We start from the raw sequence: 18,591 nt of genomic DNA on the forward strand, positions 1-18,591 counted from the left end.
ATGTTGGATTGAGATTTGGACGAACGCAAGAGACAGTGTAAAGAGCATTTTTTGAAGTCCTTAGAGCAACTGAGTTACTTTTTTGTGATTATATCAAGACTCCAACGAGACAAGAACTACGTCGAATTCCTGAACGACTGCAAATGGATCGAAGATATTGGCCATATTTTAGTGGATTTGTTTGAGCCATGGATGGAGTTCATGTATGTGTAAAAGTTAAACCTGAACTCCAAGGAATGTATTGGAATCACCATGACAGAACCTCGTTTAATATAATGGGGATATGTGATTTGAATATGATGTTCACATACGTTTGGAATGGAGCACCGGGATCATGTCACGATACAGCAGTTCGCACGATGGCGCAAGATAGTGATGCTGAATTACTCTTGCCTCATGCAGACAAATATTATGTAGATGATTCTGGCTATCCAAATAAACAAGGTTTTTTGGCTCATTGTAGATCTTCACAGAATAGGGTTGTTAGGTATCATATGTCACAGTTCTACAATGGTCCTCCTCCTAGAAACAAACAAAAACTATTTAATCGTTGTCATGCATCACTACGTTCTGTCATCGAGAGGACATTTGGAGTTCGGAAGAAGAAATGGAGGATCCTTTGTGAGTTTCCTAGATATAACACTTATGTTCAAAAAAGAGTGGTGATGGCTACAATGGGACTATATAACTTTATCAGAATTTCAAATTATTTCGATGAAGATTTTGCTGAAGTAATGGAGCATACTGATATTAGCGACACAAATTCAGAGAATAATGAAGGTGGCATGGAGACTACAGCTATAGCTGATGGAGATTAAATGACAAACATTAGAGAAAATATTGCAGATATGTTATGGGAAAATCAAAATAATTTCCATTAAACTATTCTAAGTTTTATTTTTGTTGCATTTGGATAATTTGTGTTTAATGTTTTCAAATTGTGAAATTATTTAGAAAATAATCTATATTAAAAAAAATTATGTTTATTTTACAAGAATTTTATCATTTGTTTAAATAAATTTGCTGAATTGGATGTGTTTCTAAATAATTTACAGTTTAGTATATGATTTACACTGTTTGATCTGCTTTTACCATTAAAGCATATAATTTAGACTGCTCAATCAACATAATCTGCACTTTTTCAGCATGATCTGCATGATCTGCATGATCTACACTTGTTCAACATGATCTGCATGTGATAACTCTCTAATTTAAATGTTTTAGACACCATTTTTTGTCCATATTTTGCATTATTTATACCCTAACCTTAGCATTTTTAGGTCATTAACTGTAAGAATTCACATTTAGGCCATTTAGGGTGTTGCATTCTTGCGTTTGTGCATTTTGGATGAAAACAGGTACTCTAGAGCCTAAAATGGAGAAAAACAAAGTCAAATCCGAGCATGTACCCGAAGGAGCTATTGATCAGGAAGAACAGTCCGAACCTCAACCCGATCGAAGGAGATCCAAGAGCAGGAAGAACAACCCGAAGACCTATCTGAGGAGCAACCCAACCTCATCCTCGTGCACCGCATCGAGCAGACCCTCGGGCAGGATTGGGCAGCTAGGTTAAAAGGGTTTCTATATATAAACCCCCCTCTTCTTCCTCTCGCCCTAGCACGCCGCAGACACTCAGAACAGAGAGCGAGAGCTTCTGAGCGAGAGACTGAGCGATTCAAACTCTTTTTCCACTTTGTTAGGATTTGTTTTTCATTTCTTTTGCTATTCTTTTAGATTTCGACTCTGTACTCTTTTACTTCTATCTTATTTTCAATACAATGTAATTTTCGTTTATTTGTGTTTTTATACTTTCTGCAATGAGATCTGAGTAGTGAAATAAAGTTTCTAGGGATGGAATAGACAAATATGTGTTCTTGATTGGTTAGGATGTCTTAGCTTGATTGTTTAGGTTATATAAATTCCTTTCTAGATTGGTGTTCTTAATGCTATTTTCAGATCGAGATGTTGATATTAGATTAGGGTGTTTAACCATCATGAGATGTAGTTGAAATGCTTGAATCAATCAATGCTAAAGATTTACTCACTTAGCCTAAGAGATTAGATGTGTAAGGAGTTTATTGACAATAATGAATCGGTTTGTATTGCCTGCTTGGTCATGTTTCTCCAACGAGAGTTGGGTAGGGGAGTGATCAAGGTTGATTGTTTCTATCACGATAGTGTTTTAACAAGATTTTAGAGATTCATCGTTTAGGGAATATTTGCTTGAGGCATGTAGGACATCCATACTGGTCAGGAACACTTAGGAGTCGATTACCCCATCCTTAGGAGCTTTCTTGTCTTTATTGTTTAACTTTATTCTATAACTCAATCCCTTACACAAACTGGTACTCGATCACCAGCTTCGTGTACACCTTCGAGCTGTTCATACTTGACTTCTTGACCCGATCTCTCCACCCGATCCTGTACTCGAATGCTTGCATCGAGTGCTTAGGTCGTGTGGTTCTTGCTTATTTATTTTCTTTTGATTATTTTAGGATTGTTAGTTTAAACCCCAATTTTTGCTTGGCTTGACTTGCTTGATTCTGATCATATCTTATCTGCTAGCATAACAACCATTTGGATTGATAACCCTTTGTACTACAACTGCATAGGGAATTGATACCCTGGATGAAAATCCTGTTATCAATTTGGCGCCGTTGCCATTTGGTTGAATTTAATTTGCTACCTTTAAGATTTCAGCACTTGCTAGATCAAGTTCTATTCTATACTTTGGTTCGGAACTGACTTGTTTACTTTCGTGTTTGTTTGTTTTGCATTTCAGGTACAACCCGAGCACCCACCCGACCCGTCACTCAATCACCTGGATCGGGTAAACCTTCGTGTACTTACTTGGTTAACTGATTGTGCATGTAAACACGATCCAAGGGTAGCCAACACTTGAGTCCTTTCATCGACAACATCGACAGACCAAGGTTACTCTGTCAACAACAAGTCCAGCAACCACAACAAACTACAATTGAGGAGGTCATGAACAATCAGAATGGTCCACCAGCTCCTCAAGAGAGGACCAACATAGGAGCAGGAGATGATCCATCTACTCACACTCAAAGAAATGGCATTGTGCCACCTGCTGTTCTGAAAAACAATTTTGAGATCAAGAGTAGTCTCATCCAGATGATACAAAACAACAAATTTCATGGACTGCCAATAGAGGACCCATTGGACCATCTGGATGAGTTTGATAGGCTCTGTAGCCTAACAAAGATAAACGGAGTTAGTGAAGATGGATTCAAACTCCGGCTTTTCCCTTTTTCTTTGGGAGACAAAGCACACATTTGGGAGAAATCACTTCCCAAGGAGTCCATCACCACTTGGGAAGCATGCAAAAAGGCGTTTCTAGCCAAATTCTTCTCCAACTCCAGAACCACAAGACTGCAAAATGACATCTCCAGCTTTGTTCTAGAAAAGCAAATGAGACGTTCAGTGAAGGTTGGCAAAACGTTTCAAGGGACACACAAGCAGATGCCTGCATCATGGATTCAGCGATGCTTTGTTGCAAAGTACACTATACCGAGGAGTGGTCCCTAAGATACGGATGTTGCTGGACACCGCAAGTAATGGTAACTTCCTCAACAAGGATGTCGATGAAGGATGGGATCTAGTGGAGAACTTAGCCCAATCTGATGGGTATTATAATGAAGAGTATGATCGCACTATACGCTCTTCTGGAGAGGATGATGCCAAGTACAAGAGAGACATGAAAGCCCTCAATGACAAATTGGATAGGCTCATAAACCAGCAGCAGCATGTCCGTGCAATCACAGAGGAAGACTAGTTTCAGCAACAAGATGGGGAGACTGCTCAGCTAGAGGATGTGAACTACATCAACAACCAAGGAGGTTATAATAAAGTGTACAACAACTACAAACCAAACCCGAATCTGTCATACAGTAACCCGAATGTTGCAAATCCTCAAGACCAGATCTATCCTTCCACAGTCCAGGGCAACCAAGGCCAGCAAAAGCCATTTGTTCAATACAATCAAGGCTATGCTCCTAAGCAGCAGTATCCTGGCAATTACCACCAACCAATTGCACCACCTGGATTCCTACCACAGCAAGGCCCGCAGAACCAATCTCAGGAAGCTGACCTACGCGGCCTAATTCGGCAAATGATACAAAGTCAAGCATCGGCTGCAATGGACAATGCAAAACGGTTCGCGGAGATGAGCAACAAGATCGATTTTGGCTATAATGACCTGAATGCCAAGTATGATTCTCTCAACACTAAGTTGAGATACCTGGAAGGCCAACACAACACCCAACCACCTCTAATACTCAACCAGCTTCCCGGTAAAGCTCTTCAGAATCAAAAGATTATGCCACAGCCCAGGCCATCTTTCTTGATGATGATTTTGAGGACTACCTCACTGAGGACAGCGATGTTCAAGATGGAGAGGATATGGATCACTATGGGATGAATGAGTACCAGTACTACATATCCGAGTATGAACCCGAGCCTTCACCCGAGGAGACTGATCGAGTTGATGATCAAGCACTGGTTCGAGAATCACAAACCGATGCACCACCCAAGGCTGAACCCGATGACATACCCGACGATGGTGATCGGATGATACATCAGGTAGATGTTCAGATGATAGATCAACCTCAACTGCCTGCAGTTGAGGAAGGGGAACTAGAGGAAATGTTCAGAGCTGCTCTTGACATCCAATTAAAGGCGCTTGCAGAGCATATGTCCAAACGAAAGGCCTCATCTCCTAAGCTCTTACCACCACACGAACTTCGAAAGGAAATCATCAAGGAGATAGCTAAGCTGGAGATTGAGGTAAAGGAAGCTGTCAAAGAGATTGGAGATGCAATTCTGAGGAGTGGAGTGTGTTTAGATCCTGAACTGCAAATTGAGGAGAAATTGGAAGATCCCGGCTCTTTCACCTTGCCATGTTCAATAGGCCTTAGGATTTTCGATAACTACTTATGCGATTTGGACGCTTCAGTCAGCATCATGCCACTTTCAATTGCCAACAAGATGGGTTTCAGCAGTTTTAAACCGAGTAGTCTGTATTTGGTTCTAGCTGATAGAACAATCAGACACCCCATTGGTATCCTGGAAAACTTGCCTCTAAGGATTGGAAGAGTGGAAGTTCCTACTAATTTCATGATCCTTGATATGGATAAGGAACTAGACAATCCACTGATCCTAGGAAGACCATTCTTGGCAACAGTAGGAGCAGTGATTGATGAGAAGCATGGGAAGATCAGAATTGAGCATGGAGAGCACTTCAAAATGGAATTTGGCATCAAGAAGGGAATTAAGATGCCAACCATTGATGGTCAAGCTTTTTCCACCCAGACAAAACAAAGAAGAGTCAAGCATCACAAAGAAGTCCAAACTACATTTGTTGTGGAACCTGGACAAGACCTGGAAAATCCATTAAATCAGCCTGCTACAATGGAGAGAATTCCAAAACCTCTCCCTCCTAAAACCCATGCTTGAAGAGCATGAAGAAGAGTCAAGCTTAGTGACTTAAAACAAGCTCACTTGGGAAGAAGTCCCAAAGGTATCCTTTATTTTCTTTTAATTTCATTTTAATTATTTTTGTCTTATTTTAGATTTTTCTTACAATAATTTATTTCTATAAGTCTATATATTTACATATTTTTAGAAAAAAAAGGAAAAAGGAGATTTTGGGGAACCCGAGGCTCTACCCGAATCCGTACCCGACGCGCCTGGTCGTGTTCCCACTCGGGTGGCGAGTGGAGTCCGAATTCCACCAAACCCTAGCCCACTCTTGGTGAAGCCCAAGTAGCCAATCCTCTCTATTTAATGAGCCCCAACTCCACAACTACATAAGTTTTCTCTAAACCCTAAAACTCTTTGTCTTCCAAACTTCTTCTCTCTCACTAGAAATCGATTTTTTCAATCTTGGTGGACTAACCCTATTAATCTCGGCTTAGTCTCTGTTTTTACTTTCAAGGATTCAACAATGGCTCCCAAGATGAAGACTTACCAAAAGAAGGAGACAAGATCAACCTCCGCTGCTGCTAGAACCGGAGGTGAAGGCATCGATGCTCGCGATTCCCGAGGAGGATGAGATGTTTTGCATTCCCAGCCGTTGAGTGGATGTTTCCATTCTCCAACCCGATGCTCAACCCGATCCGTCACCAGAGCAGGTGCTCGAGCAACCGATCGTGCAGGCCCCCGAGTTCGCTCACCAACCCGGTGGCGAGTGCTGTCCGCAGATCTCCTCGACGTAGGGACCTGTCTATGTCCGAGCGAACCATCACAGACTCTATGGAGGTTGATTTAGATGTTGATGGAGGAGAACCGGATGAGAACAAAACCTCACGGCTGAGGAGCAGAGCCGCAGCTGCAAGGGGAAGAGACCAGCCTCTAAAAAGGCTGAGGAAGTGGCTGAGAGGGCGGCGGAAGAGGAAGATCGAGACACGGAGGGTGAGAGTCATGACCGCAAAGAGGAGCAGAGAGAACGCACCCGGTTGGCATCGAGGAGGCTGAAGCAAAGGGAGGTGGAGACTCCAGCCAAGCTCTTCAAGGTCCTCCGCAAGATGAGCTTCGTTGGGACCCGCTACCCCCACCGCGAAACGATGAAGCAGTTGGGAATCGCAAGAGATGTCGAGTTTCTCTTTGACATGTGCCACCTGGGCCAGATGATGCGAACCAACCTCAAAGCCTATGAGGAGGAGACGGTTCACTTCCTTTCCACGCTATGGTTAAATATACTTTGAAGATCACCCGACCCTACTACCCGATGGGGGGATCGGGTTCATCACTTTCTCCGTGCGCAACAAGGAATACCGACTCACCTTCAAGGAGATGGAGGAGGTGTATGGTTTCAAGGCAGGGAGTGGAGAAAACATGGAAGTGAGTAAGGAGCAGATGAAGTCCCTATGGCTGACAATAGGAGATAAGCTTCCCTACAAGTCTACAAGCTCTAAATCTGCTCAAATAAGGAGCCATGTTTTGAGGTATTTTCAAAAGTCCCTAGCCTGCACTCTATTTGCTAAGAAGGAAACTGGGAATGTGAATGATCATGAGCTCCAACTGCTAGGCATTGCCTTGTGTGGAGTATTAGATAATGCTAGGGATGGTAGACCGCTAGTAGGAGATGTTGCGGATACAAGTTTGGTCTTTGTCTTGCTTGATCAGTTCTTGTATTTGAAATCTTGGCAATGAAACTGAGAGGAGGGAAGGATCTGGAGGGATCTCCATAGGAGGTTTGGTCACACCAATTTTGGTAGCTTGCAATGTGCCCCTGAAGGGAGTGGTACATGAACCGAGATGGCTAGACATCGACTACCTTACATTGGCGAGATTCTTTGCCTATGAGAGGCCAAATGATAGGTTGCTCTTCAAGTTTGTTCATCCAGCAGTCGGAGCTACTCAAATGATTCTGCCCGAACATCATGTGCACCAAAATCCAGCTTGGGGAGAACATAGACTTCATGCCACCATTGGAGGAGCTATACAACCCTGAAGGGGAGTCCGAAGCTGAAGAAAGAGAGCCAACATGGCAAGGACAGGGCGAAAACTCAGAGGACTATGATTTTGAGGAGTATGTTTGCTCTCAAAAGCAACCAGTTAGGGTGAGAGAAGCTCACAAGAGAATCAGATGGTTGAAGAGGATGAACAAGTTCCTAGCTAGGAAAGTGAGGGACCTTACCGGCACAGTGAAGGTGATGGGAGGTCATATCAGGGAGTTGCAAGACAAGGCAAGCTGTACATCAGCTCCCACTTCAGCTTATGCACCCACATGGATGGGGAGAAGCGGACCAGTAGGAGGAATCCGAGGATTGGCACCTCCAGAGCATCACAGAGCGTCATCATACGAGCCCCAAGCAGAGGAGAGTGTCACGAAACCCGACAGATCGCGGAGAAGCCACTCAGATGCCTATTCAACGCCTAACCCGACGGGGTACACGATGTCATACCCGATACCCCCATCGAGCACACATTCGGGTGACCACTCGGGACCTTTCCCTCCGACTTATCAGAGGCCGTATTCGATGCCGTACTCGATGCACCCTGCGAGTAGCTACACTGGTGACCATTTTGGACCTCTCCCACTATATCCGTCGTACTATCCAATGCTCTATCCGATGAGCTACGCGATGCCTTACCCGATCAACCCCTCGGATGCTGGTCCAAGCAAGTCGTCCGTGCACATAACCGAGCTCTCTGATGAGCGAATCCCAGCGCCTGCTGACGCCGGTGACGATCCTGGGTACACGTTGGCAAGCATGGAGGCTGCCACAATCTCCTTCTTCACCAACCCATGAGGTACCACCTTCATCCAAACCATTGTTTATACCACCTTCATCCAAACCATTGTTTATACCATTGTAGTATTTTGCTTCCTTTTATGTGATTCTCAGACTTCTTTTTCAGACTTTTATCTACACAAGGGACTGTGTAATTTAAGTTTGGGGGAGGGTCTAAGAATGTATATAACATTGTGTTTTATTTTCTTATTCTCTTATTTCAAATTTTTGCATGCTAGTTTTATTCATTTGAGTCTGCATCTATTTACATTAAAAAAACCCAAAAAATTTGAAAAAAAAAAAAAGAGAGTGTTCATGTAGTTGCATCTACATTATTATGATTGAGTCTAGACTGCTTCATATAGGATTGTTGCATATGCATTTTAGGGGACAATGATTAAAACCACCTTGTTTAAAGTCAAACCTTAGGATTGAAGTTATATCCTTTAATCACAGTTCATTGTTGATCTTTGGAAAAAATGAAAAATCTTTGTTTAAAACCTTGTGTCTTTTGAAAGCTTCCTCCACTTGCTTGAACATTGCATCATTTCTATATTATTGGACTTAACCTGAACTTAAATTATCTTGCTTATGGAATTTGAATACTTGTTCATGGTAACTCTAAACTCGGGTTAACACTCCACTTTTGCCAATCTTTTCGTTTAACCCGATTTGTTTTCCCTACCCTTGAACCCAAACCTTTCTTTCAAACCTTGTTGTGAATTGTTGAGTGAGGCATTTTCATTGTGCTATAGGTTGTGAAATCTTGAGAGTATTGAGAACGACAAAGAACTGGCTCTTTTTTTAGCTAAGTTTAGAATCATTTGGACTAGCTAATAGAATCAGTTTTGAAAGATAGGTGGTTAGCATGATTATTTGGGGTTGGGTTGAGGAATAAAAGAGAAATTAAAGAAGAAAGTCCCTAAGGTTCGGTTCAATTAGCTCTAAGTCTCTAAGTAAAAAAAAAAAAAAGATCTTGCTATCGTCTCCTAGAAAAAGAAAAAGAAAAAAAATAATAATAAAAATAATATAGGAATATTATTAGGAGTTTAGCAAAGAAAGAAAAAAAAACAAAGAGCTAGAGGTAGGGGTGTCAATCGGGCTGGCCCGGCCCGGCCCGAAATCCGTAAAGCCCGCATATGTTTGAGCCCGGCCTAGCCTGGCCCGAAATACTTTCGAGCCTATATTTCAAAGCCCGAGCCCAGCCCTAACAGGGCTATAGGGCTTTTCGGGCTTTTTTGGGCTTATCTTATAGATCAAAAATTCAAACTTATAAACCTTAAAAACAGTGTTTAAAGATAAAACAAATCAATCAAAATTTGACTAACTCATCTATATTTACTACAGTCAACTTAATTTAAAAGAAAAAGTTTAAAACTAAATAAAATTTTAATACTTTAACCAAATAAAACAATATCTAATTCATATAAAATATCATAGAATTTTTTTTTTTTAAGTATTGAGTAAGGTTACTAAGTAAATATGAAAACTAGGATTAGGGTTTTAAACTTTATTTACAATAAATTATTAATCAAATATTACAACCAAACAAAAATGTTAAAAAAAATTACAAATATATTTGTTAAAGGGCTTTTCGGGCTGGTCCGAGCCCGGTCGGGCTAAGCCCAAAAAAACCTATAGCCCGAACGGGCTGAGCCCGAAAGGCCCGATTTTTTCTAGCCATATATATTTAAGCCGAACCCGGTATTTTTCAGGGCCGGGCCGGGCCAGCCCGCATGCTTTGGCCCTAATTGACATGCCTAGCTAGAGGTTTCAAGTGTAAACCTTAGAGATTGTAAAAAAAAAAAAGGGAGTTAAAATCAAGGTTATGGGTAGTTCTACTCTAGGGAGTTTGATAAAAAAGGAGAGAGAATGACAAAAGGGTAGATTATCAAGAGTTAAGTTTTGTATGCCCTAATGGTTCTCAATCTTAGATAGTTTCACAACTGTCTAGCATTCCATCTTTTGAGAGAAACCGCCCAATGATATTGTTTGAAACCATCCTACCAAAAAGCCTTACCCTTGAATCCGATTGAGCTTGATTCACTTCCCATTTGCAAGAATTCGGTAAACATTTTAATGAATGTGAAAGAGATGTTCTTTGGAATTGTAAGTCTTTACTTTTGGTTGGAGGTTGAACTAGATCGATGCATGGTGATAAGCATAGAAAAAATATTTGTTAGTATGTTGATTGATCTTAGCACCATTGAACTATCTTTAAGGACTATAGCTTGAATCCTTCGCTTAGCACAAAAAGGTTATGAGTCCCCATTTTTAAAACTCATCCTCCAACTTCCTTGCTAGAGGACTAGCAAGATTTAAGTTTGGGGGTGTGATAACTCTCTAATTTACATGTTTTAGACACCCTTATTTGTCCATATTTTGCATTATTTATACTCTAACATTAGCATTTTTAGGTCATTAACTGTAGAAATTCGCATTTAGGCCATTTAGGGTGTTGCATTCTTGTATTTGTGCATTTTGGATGAAAACAGGTACTCTAGAGCCTAAAATGGGGAATACAAGGTCAAATCCGAGCATGTACCCGAAGGAGCTATTGAGCAGGAAGAACAGTCTGAACCTCAACCTGATCGAAGGAGATCCAAGATCAGGAAGAACAACCCGAAGACCTATCCGAGGAACAACCCGACCTCATCCTCTTGCACCGCATCGAGCAGACCCTCGGGCAAGACTGGGCAGCTAGGTTAAAAGGGTTTCCATATATAAACCCCCCCCCCTTCTTCCTCTCGCCCTAGCACGCCGCAGACACTCAGAACAGAGAGTGAGAGCTACTTAGCGAGAGACTGAGCGATTCAAACTCTTTTTCCACTTTGTTAGGATTTGTTTTTCATTTCTTTTGCTATTCTTTTAGATTTCGACTCTGTACTCTTTTACTTCTATCTTATTTTCAGTACAATGCAATTTTCATTTATTTGTGTTTTTATGCTTTCTGCAATGAGATCTGAGTAGTGAAACAAAGTTTCTAGGGATGGGATAGACAAATATGTGTTCTTGATCGGTTAGGATGTCTTAGCTTGATTGTTTATGTTATATAAATTCCTTTCTAGATTGGTGTTCTTAATGCTATTTTCAGACGGAGAGGTTGAGATTAGATCAGGGTGTTTTGCCATTGAGAGATGTAGTTGAAATGCTTAAAAAAATCAACGCTAGAAATTTACTCACTTAGCCTAAGAGATTAGATGTGTAAGGAGTTTATTGACAATAATGAATCGGTTTGTATTGCCTGCTTGGTCATGTTTCTCCAACGAAAGTTGGGTAGGGGAGTGATCAAGGTTGATTGTTTCTATCACGAGAGTGTTTTAACAAGATTTTAGAGATTCATTGTCTAGGGAATATTTGCTTGAGGCATGTAGGACATCCATACTGGTCAGGAACACTTAGGAGTTGATTACCCCATCCTTAGGAGCTTTCTTGTCTTTATTGTTTAACTTTATTCTATAACTCGATCCCTTACCCAAACTGGTACTCGATCACCAGCTTCGTGTACACCTTCGAGCTGTTCAAACTTGACTTCTTGACCCGATCTCTCCACCCGATCATGTACTCGAATGCTTGCATCGAGTGCTTAGGTCGTGTGGTTCTTGCTTATTTATTTTCTTTTGATTATTTTAGGATTGTTAGTTTAAACCCTAATTTTTGCTTGGTTTGACTTGCTTGCTTCTGATAATATCTTATCTGCTAGCATAACAACCATTTGGATTGATAACTACAAATGCATAGGGAATTGATACCCTGGGTGAAAATGTAACAACCTGTCCCGTGGACCCCACTAGCCTCACTGCTAGCCGCCCAAACGGACCCCAAGCTGGCCCTGCAGGGCATCGATCCTAACCCCTCACTGGGCAATTGGAACTATTCATCCAAATCCACAGTAGGTTATTGGTGCACCAGGCGTTCCTCGAACCCTGGTCCCCACCCTTTAACAACCTTCCCACAAGACAAGCTGTCACCAATTGATCTGCAGGTCAATTGGTGGTAACTTGTCCTGTGGGAAGGTTGTTAAAGGGTGAGGACCAGGGTTAGAGGAACGCCTGGCGCACCAATAACCTACTGGTGGATTGGGATATCCACAGTGATGGGTTAGGATCGATGCCCTGCAGAGCCAGCTTGGGGTCCGTTGGGGCGGCTAGCAGTGAGCTAGCAGGATCCACGGACGGTCCATTAGGGTAGCTAGCAGTGGGCTAGTAGGGTCCACGGGACGGGTTGTTACAGAAAATCATGTTATCAGCATGATCTGCATGATCTGCAACACTTGAACTACTTTTACCATTCGGGGCCTAAGATTGCTCTCATAAGTTAATTCAAAGCCTTTTTTTCCAGCTTCTCCATAACTCCTCTTATCTGGTTCATGTTTTGCTGTTTGTGTAACTTGTGATGTGTGTCGCGCTTACTGACTCATCTTATCTCTATTTGTGTGTTAGCTTGCCATGGGAAGGGAAGCGTTGTGACAGTACAGTTTGGATCAAGGTGTCGAGATTTTTTGTCCATCTCTATCTCTCTATATATCTTTAGTTATTCCACGCTGCTGATTATGAACTCTATCCTACTATCTATCTTTGTTATTATGGGTTAACTATCTTAGTTGTATGGCTTTGTAATAAGTACTCTACTTTGTTCTGGTTTAAAAACTCATGCATGCTTTCGTTTGATATTAAGTTTCAATCTCCACATTTTCTACATTGTGCGTTTGAGTACCAAAAATACTTTTCGCAAACAAGTGGATTTTTTAGGATCGTTTCACATGTGTCGACGATCGTGTGACAAACCCAAACCCTAACCATTTCACACCTGTTGACGATCGTGTGACCAAAAAGAATACATTTTGGGAGATCCTCTTCATTCCTTAATTAAGTCCTTGAACCTTTCTGCCTTCTTTAGTATCTCTGACACAGTTGGCCAAAATTGCTTTTCGCTATAACCATCGTAGCTCTACTTTTGGATCATATTCTTACAGGATTGGTAGTTGGACTCAGTGGCGGACCCAGACAAAAAAACTAGGGAGGTCAAAAATATTTATAAAACAATATCATATAGTTTATTTTGTATGTTGTTCAAAAAAAAAAAGTTTATTTCGTAATGATATTTCATAAACACTAAGAAAAAATAATTCTCATAAGCAGTTTTAGAAAAGGTACAGAGAAAACTGTAACTTTTTTTAAAAAATAACAGATGTATAAGAAAAATAATACGCATTTAAGTTGAATTGAAAAAAAAAAAACAATAATGGTGTAACATTGGAGATTCGAATCAGGTTTGAGAGTGTCAACACATAGAGAGAATTACAAACTGTGCTGTTGGAACTTATGTATTTTCCTATGTACAAAATTATATTTGACAATTTCACCAGGTCAAGTGACCTCCCTTACCCTTTACTGGGTCCGCCATTGGTTGGACTGCATTTATGGAATCATGCAACAAGCAAACAACTAAAGCTGTATCCATTTTATGTTGTTAAAAACTTTATGACGTATGCCATAGCTTATTATGTCTCGGTTATTGTTAATAAAATATTCTAGGGGTACGCACTTGTTCAATAAAAGTGTGTTTCATTTTTTTAATCCCTTTATTATATATAGTTTGAAGGTCTCTACTCCATATTTCTAGGCTTAATATACAATGTATTTGATATGTCTATATTTTGCCTCTACTTAGTATGTATTTGTCATGCATTTGGCTAGGATAATTAGTTGTTTTGCATCATTTTCTAGCCCCTTTTATACACTTTGCATATATAGGTAATTCTTGCATCATACTTGCATACATTGTGCATCTTGCAGTATTTCAGGTATCTAGGAGATGTCGGAAACGCACCAGTCGAACTACCATTCGAACTACCAGTCGAACTACCGGTCGAACTACCAGTCGAGCCACAGGTCGAGCCACCAGTCGAGCCACTCTCGTCGCTTCCGCCGAACTCACACGCTCGAGCCACTCTCATTGCTTCCGCCGAACTCACACGCTTGAGCCACTCTCGTCGCTTCCGGCGAACTCACATGCTCGAGCCACTCTCGTCGCTTCCGCCAAACTCACCAATCGAGCCACTGCCAAACTCACTAATCGAGCCGCTGCCAAACCTTTGCGACTCGACCCTCCTCGTTCGAGTCAACACCGCCATCTCACGCGTCTCGCTCGAGCCACCGGATCCGCCAACCACTCCACCTCATTCGATCCGTTCCACTCGAGTGGGATTCAGCCTTCGACGTCTTCATAAAAGTTGTAGGGATTAAGTCATATTTCCAACACCCTTTATTTCAAGCCAATCAGAGGTGTGGTTCAAGAGTTATCATCGTTTTAGTGGATGCGTATACACCCAGCTCGAGCCAACACCACTCTGGGTCGAGCCAACACCACCCTGGGTCGAGCCAACACCCCTCCACTCGACCCAGCTCGACCGACGCACTCCCAGGACTGACGACACTCGACTTGGACAACCCGATTCCCGAACCGACGCTCTATCTTGTCGTTTTATGTTTTAGGGCTTTCCATGTTGGACTATATATACATTTTGTTAAGTCTTTGCCCAAGACATCTTTTATCTCGTTTTTGTTTGTTTTCCTTAAGGTTTTACCTAGCCACCAAAAACGTCCTCAGACTTTGTATCCAATATCTTTGAGTTTATTCAGATTTTGCATTTGATTTCTTCTACAAAGATGTTCTTCCCATTTTTATCTATCTAATGATGCTTGATTCAATGTTTTCTGAGTTTGTCTCCTTGATGATGATTTATGGATCTGAGTAGTGTTAGAGTTCTTGAGGATGGGATAGATTAGGTGGAGTATCTTAGGATGTAGGGTTTTTAAGCTTTGATTTGTATGATTCCCATCTGGACTAGAGTTAGAAATATTAGTTTCTCTCTAAACAATTGGAACTAGATCTTAGACATTTCCGCATCCAAAAGGTGTTTGATGAAATGTCTGACCAACTAGTGCCAGAGACTTACATTCCTAGCCTAAGAGATTAGTTGTCTAGGATGTTCGTTGACATGAATGAACTTGTTTGTCATGCCTGCCTGATCATATTTCTCTAGCGAGACCTAGTTTGGAAGTGGTTGAGTCTGAGTAGCTTCTGTCAAGAGATTGGATTAGCTAAGCCAATGATGTTCATTGTTTAGGGATAGTTTGCTTGTGGTATGTTAAACACTCTGTAGACTAGGATACCCCACCGACATCAATTACTCCCATCCTTAGGACTTCTATCTTTTGATTGATATTGCATTCCTGAGACCGCTTTTCATCTTGCTATTTAATTCTTGCTTAGACTCGATTACGTTTTTACTCATGCTTACTTTTGTCATACATTTTCGTTTCAAGTTTTGTAGCTCATTTCCGTTTTGCACTCGGATCATTCTAGGATTGTTAGACAAACACTCTTTTTGAATTGATTTAACTTGTGATTTCTTGATTGCTAGCAACATCCCATTTGGATTGACACCTTAAGTACTACAACTACATAAGGTTAATTGAACCTGCTAGGAAACACATAAATCTTAGTATCAATTTGGCACCCTTGCCATTTGGGATTCGTTTTGCTAAATTTAAGATTTCAAGTTTTGCAAGATTAAGTTCTGTTACACTTATCATTCTGAGTACTGACTTGCTTTAGTTGTCTGCTTGTTTGTTTTGCATCTGAGGTACATGTTGATTGCAACCTTGCATGCACACCAGATCAAGAGGGCATCAGAATATTCTTCCTGTTATCGACGTCATCAATCGGTTGTAATGACCCCGACAAACTCGTATTTCCACTGATCATCCCACACCAGTCACTATGGAACAACCTAATGGACCAAATCCGCAACCGCGAAACATTGGTGTTGGGGATGCACCGAACACTCATACAGTATGAGTCATACTCAGCGTGCTGGAATCGTCCCTCCCGCCATGCAGAACAACAACTTCGAAATCAAAAGTGATCTGATCACCATGATCCAAGGGAACAAGTTTCATGAGTTGCCTATGGAGGATCCACTCAACCACTTGGACGAGTTCGACTGTCTGTGCAGCCTCACCAAGATCAACGGCATGAGTGAAGATGGTTACAAGTTGCGTCTCTTCCCATTCTCCCTGGGAGATAAAGCTCATCAATGGGAGAAAAACATTCCCAAGGGAACCATCACCACTTGGGACGACTGCAAGAAAGCCTTCTTGGCCAAGTTTTTCTCCAACGCCAGAACAGCACGTCTCAGGAATGACATCTCTGGTTTTACTCAGAAGAACTCGGAATGATTCTGTGAAGCCTGGGATCGTTTCAAGGGTTACCAGAGCCAGTGTCCACACCATGGTTTCAGCAACGAGTCATTGCTGAGCACTCTATACCGTGGCGTCCTTCCAAAAATCCGCATGCTGCTTGAAACTGCTTCTAATGGTAATTTCATGAACGAAGATGTTGATGAAGGTTGGCAATTGGTTGATAATCTCGCCCAGTCTGATGGCAACTACAATGAGGACTATGACCGCACAGTTTGCGGTGACGTTGGGTCTGAGGAGAAGTACAAGAAGGACCTCAAAAATGTCAATGAGAAGTTTGACCGTATCTTGCTAAGCCAGCAGAGGAGCATCCACTTCGTATCTGAGGATGACCCTTTCCAAGTTCCAGCTGGAGAGGGTGAGCAGACTGCGGAGATCAGCTATGTCTAGAATCGGGGTGGATACAACAAAGGCTACAACCAATACAAGGCAAACCCCAATTTGTCTTACCTTACAACGTTGCTAATCCACAAGATCATGTGTACCCCCCTCAGCAGCAACAATAGGGTCCGCAAAAACCTTTTGTGCCTTACAATCAAGGATTCGTGCCTAAACAACAGTTCCAGCAAGGTTATCACGCTCCTTCCGGACCACCACCAGGATTTTCACCTCAACAAGTTCAACCTACTCAAGCTCGAGATCAAGAAATGAAGCACATAATGCAATAACTTCTTCAAGGTCAAGCTAGTGGTTCTCTGGATACTGCTAAGAAGTTTTCTGAACTCAGTCAGCGGATGGAATGTTCTTACAATAATCTGAATGTCAAGTTTGAAGCTCTTAACTCCAAGATGAAGTATATGGAAGGCAAGACTGTTTCTACTTCTACCCCAACAATTGGCCAACTACCTAGAAAAGCCTTTCAAAACCCCAAGGACTATGCTACTATCCATACCATCACCACCCAAGCTATAGATGTATGGCTCACTGAGGACAATGAGAGTTTAGATGGGGAGGATTTTCTTCAAGATGAAGTTCAGATAAAGGATCATGTCGAGGTGCTCAAGGATCCAATTAAGTCAGCCAAGCAATCTGATCCTGAAGCTACTAAAGAACCCGCTGCTCCCAAGGATAAACCTGTAAGATTCATTCCTCCACCATACAAGCCACCTCTACCATTTCAAGTGAGATTTAAGAAGCAGCTTACTGAGAAGTATAAAGCTCTGTTTGAAAAACAAGTCAAGGAGATTGAACATAGGATGTCTTTGCTTGATGCATTTGCACTTGTGCCTCAATATCAAAAGTTTTTAACTGAGTTGGTAACAGAATGGACCAAAGAGAAGGAGGAGATAGCTAAAGGATCTCAAGCTAAGGCTCTGGAAGATGAGAGGGTAGTGCATGTCATAGGTGGGGTTATTCATGAATGCAAGGCTGTTATTCAGAAGATGATTATCCCAAAAAAGCTAGAGGACCCTGGTTGTTTCACCTTGCCTTGTTCTCTAGGTCCATTGGCCTTCAAAAAGTGCCTATGTAACCTTGGTGTTTCGGTAAGCCTCATGCCGCTCTCTGTAGCTCAGAGGCTAGGATTCAACAAATACAAGTCATGCAACCTCCGCTTAATATTGGCTGATAGAACTACTAGATTGCCTCATGGTCTACTAGAGAACCTGCCCATCGAAATTGGACAAGCTGAGATTCCTACTGACTTTGTGGTGCTGGGAATGGATGAAGAGCCTAAAGATCCACTAATCCTGGGAAGACCTTTCTTAGCTACAGCTGGAGCAGTCATTGATGTCAAGAAGGGGATGATTGATCTCAATCTGGGTAAAAACTTCAAGATGAAGTTTGATATCAAGGATTCTAAGAAGAAACCAACTATTGATGGACAGACCTTCGTGATTGAAGAGAAAGATCAGAAAACTGGGTTTGACATCTTTGAGGGTGTGAATGAGGTAGAAATAGAGGTTTTGGTAACCAAAGAGAAAACTCAAAGTGTCACTCGACCATTCTCCAACTCGAGTGCAATCGTTACCCTCCCTAAGCGTCGAGACTTGCTTCCTGATCACCAACCGCAAGAGACAAGTCCTCCGCTTGACAGTTTGTATGAACTCCAAACAACCAAGATTCTA

The 18,591-nt window shown here is 41.7% G+C and overlaps 2 non-coding genes and 1 pseudogene across 2 annotated transcripts; 1 reads left to right on the forward strand and 2 right to left on the reverse strand.

The window, feature by feature from the left end:
- Positions 1 to 167: 167 nt before the first annotated feature.
- On the forward strand, positions 168 to 930 carry LOC147944119 (uncharacterized; annotated as a pseudogene).
- Positions 931 to 3,390: 2,460 nt separating this feature from the next.
- On the reverse strand, positions 3,391 to 3,501 carry LOC147944120 (small nucleolar RNA R71). Its single transcript, XR_015558779.1, has one exon. It is a non-coding gene; the product is annotated as a small nucleolar RNA R71 (small nucleolar RNA).
- Positions 3,502 to 16,456: 12,955 nt separating this feature from the next.
- LOC147944121 (small nucleolar RNA R71) lies at positions 16,457 to 16,563 on the reverse strand. Its single transcript, XR_015558664.1, has one exon. It is a non-coding gene; the product is annotated as a small nucleolar RNA R71 (small nucleolar RNA).
- Positions 16,564 to 18,591: the final 2,028 nt, after the last annotated feature.

This window comes from Camelina sativa, chromosome 5, assembly GCF_030686135.1.
Source record: "Camelina sativa cultivar CO46 ecotype springtype chromosome 5, ASM3068613v1".
Classification (NCBI taxonomy): Eukaryota; Viridiplantae; Streptophyta; class Magnoliopsida; order Brassicales; family Brassicaceae; genus Camelina; species Camelina sativa.